A 3,729-nucleotide genomic window follows, 5' to 3' on the forward strand; every position below is an offset into this window, starting at 1 on the left:
AGGTGAAACTGGAAGTAACAGGGACATCAGCAGCCCTAAATGTGTTTGGCAGTAGACGAAGAAGCGATGTAACATGATCTTTTGCCCCAATTTTTTTTCAAGATGGTTACTTCCATACTTCAACTTGACTCGATGAACCTTTTCGTAAAAGCACGAGCTTGGTTCAACCCCATAACCCAGGGAATGGCAATTGTGATCGCCAATACTTCATCAACAATTCATAGGGATGAAAGACTCGGGAATATGCATGCTATGCATGGAAAATGTAATTATGAGATCGAGATGCCCGAAGAAACATCCTTTCTTAATTAACCACGCATTAGGTACCATGCTCAATCATTTTGTTTTGTTGTTTGTTTGTTTTTTTTTTTAATTTTAGAAATGGGTTTATGATCCCAACATGGTTGGCTCATGGTACCTAACACATGCAACTAAGAATGCATCATGAATTTTCATGCTTCCCTTTTTTTGTTTTTGTTTTGTAGAGGAAAATACAAGGATCATGTATGAGCAAACATGTAGAACAAAAAGTATGTTGAACGCATATGCATGATGATGCAATGACTCATGCAAAATGGGAATGTGATAACGGACAAATGCAGGAACGATATGTTCATTATGATGCTAAAGAGATGTTTATGCGGTGCATGATATGAATGCATTTACGGACACGAGAGCCCGGAAAATTATCTATCCTTATTGTGCATTTGGGGGGCGCAGAGCCCCATGTGTGCAGTTAAGAAGACGATATGGATCTTTCGGCTTCCCATGACAAAAGACGAGACCCACATACAACGCATGTGTGACGGTATGATGCAGATGCACATGCATGAAATGGAAAGAAAACAACACAAAGGGGTAATTCACACATACGAGACTGCAGAGATCCAACTTTAATGCTACGTTTTGGGCATGATGACGCCTCAACGTAGTATTAAAAAGGTTACGTATTACTCTAAAGAAACCAAACATCACTAGCAAAACTATAAACTAGTGCTATTTACCAAAAAATGCATGAGAACGAATGGCACGGAGCGTGTTTGCTCTTTGCCCCTATTTGGGAACCTATAGGACAATATCTAGGGGTCTCTAATAACTACTCCCCAACAATTCATAACTCACACGGCTGTTTTCTAGAGGTATCATCACTCAAGATAATAATATTGTGGTGGTATGGAATACCAGCGACAACACATTATAAAGAGAGAAAGCTCTAGACGAGGTTTCACTATTATCAAGCAAGTCGGAGACCTAGCATGATGATAGATTCACCTCCACTCCTTAAATTCCCATGAACTCGGGTATAGTGCCCCTTTTTTACTCAAACCCGTGGGTGCTTAGAATGCAGTGTAAAGAATGCGAAATAGACAACAGTTATTTACATTTTACACAGTTCAACAAATGCACACACGAAGTTTCACAAATCCACAATTCCTTAAAATAGGCCTAACTCACAAAAATACTCCCCAGTGGAGTCGCCAACTGTCGCGACGTGCCTTTTGCGGGCGAGCGAGGGCGAGGCTCACGGATGCGCTTTCCAAAGGAGGAAAGATGCACGGAGTCGCCACCAACGTTTATTTGTGGAAAACGTCGGGAAAACCGAAGGAAACCGGTCAAAATGAAAATTCTAAGTTCGGGAGTTGTATTTACGTTTGAGGAAGGTATTAGCACCTCTCACGTTTGTCTCAAAGGACAACAACCTATTTTTTAGAATTGTGGAATTGTGTTATCTTAACTTTTATTTCTTTTTATTTTTTGAGGTCGACAAAAGCGGGGCTTTTGCTCCTAAGTACCCTCCTTTGGTGAGGAAATCAAACCTACGTAGTTCTTTCTTAAGAGTGAATCAAGCGATTCTTTTTACTTGAATTGCGATCATTTTTAAGGCGTTGGACTTTAAAAAAAGATCATTTTTACTTGGTAAGAAACTGAAATGATAAACTTTCAAAACCCTACTTTTGTGGACGAGCTTGACTAGGCGAATTGATTTTAGCCTTAGTTTCACTTTAGTTATTTAGTCAATTCAATTAAGAATGAGAAATCCCAAAGAGAAAACGTCCGATTGATTTTTTGCTTTATTTTACTAAAAGACATTTTTTTATTATTATATTATTATTTTACTTCTTTTTTTTTATTTCCAACGTAGTTACGGCACGACCGAACGGTCGGAATTCATTTTAACCGAAATTAACGGATGATACAATTCAAACGATCGGTGGAAATTTATTTTATTTTTAGATTAGGCGAGAAATGATTTAAATAAATGGCTTAAGCACGTCAAAATGGGGTATAAAAAGCAAATGAAAACGAGAATAAAAATACATGAAACAAAATGTGGACCACCATGGGTACATAGAATGAATTGAAAAGCTCGGTTTGAGGTACTTACCCGTTGAAGACTGAAGAAAACGAAGAACGAACGATGAATCTTGAAGAACGGTCGAGAATCTTCGCGTAATTACTCACAGAAACGTTACGGAAACGTTACGGAAACGCCTCGGCTTGGATTTTCTTCACGGAAACAATTTTCCTCAGCAATTTCGAGAGAGGGAGAAGTGCCAAGAAGGCTGAACCCTTTTCTTCTTCACTCCTCCCCCTATTTATAGCAAAATAGGGGAGGAGCTTGCCACCCAGCTCGCCCAGGCGAGCAAGGTTGCTTCCTCCAGAAGCAACAGCCTTCTGGAGGAAGGATCTGAAAGGCCCAAGTGGGCCAGATTGCTATTTGTACCCCCTTTTTTACTAAATGCACCCCCTTCTATTTTTTTGGTAATTCTTTTTTCGTAACGTTACGAAACTTTACGAATTTTGTAACGATACTTATTTTCCTTCCGCAAGGTTACGAATCCTTACGGAATATATATTTACTCTTTTTTAGCTTTCGAAGGAGTTACGGAAACTCACAGATTGCGTAAAAACACATCTTTTCGATTTCCGCCACATCACGGAATTTCACGGATCGCGCAAGCCTGCTTCCTTTTGATTTCTGACACGTCTCGGGACTTCATTTATTGTGCAACAAAGGACGCAAAGTATCTCAAAGCGGCTACCCAAAGGTTGCATGTCATCAAGTAATAATCCCCAGACGAAATTAGGGTATGACAGAGCCTATTGAAAGTGAGGATGCGTAGCCCTTTAAAGGCGAGGACGTGTAATCCTCTGAAGGTGAGGACATCTAGTCCTTTGAAGGCGAGGGTGTGCAGCTCTCTGAAGGCAAGAGCGTGCAGCCCTCTGAAGTTCAGGACGTGTCGCCCTTTGAAGGGGAGGGTGTGCAGCCCTCTGAAGGTGAGGATGCGCAGTTCTCTGAAGGCGAGGGCGTGTAGCCCTCTGAAGGTGAGGACGTGCAATCCTCTGAAGGCGAGGGTGTGTAGCCCTCTAAAAGGGAGGACGTGTAGTCCTCTGAAGGTGAGGGTGTGTAGCCCTCTGATGGCGAGGGCGTGTAGCCCTCTAAGGGTGAAGGTACTTGTACCCAAGGGTCCACCCTTTTGAGAAAGCAAGAGATTGACTCATTGAGAGGGTCGGTCATCCCAAATTCCAAAAGATGGGACATTAGGTGTAGGAAATCTATGCAGTTAACATGATTTTTAGGGATGTAGATGTATGCAACTTTTGAAATTTGGTAAATGCGGACTTCATATGAAACAATGCAATGCAACGGAAAGTTGTACAATGTTCATGACATTCTTTCCCTATTTTGTGATTTTGATTTTGACTTAAATTTTTTGGAAAACACAG

The sequence above is a fragment of the Glycine soja genome, chromosome 2, assembly GCF_004193775.1.
Source record: "Glycine soja cultivar W05 chromosome 2, ASM419377v2, whole genome shotgun sequence".
In the NCBI taxonomy this organism is placed as follows: domain Eukaryota; kingdom Viridiplantae; phylum Streptophyta; class Magnoliopsida; order Fabales; family Fabaceae; genus Glycine; species Glycine soja.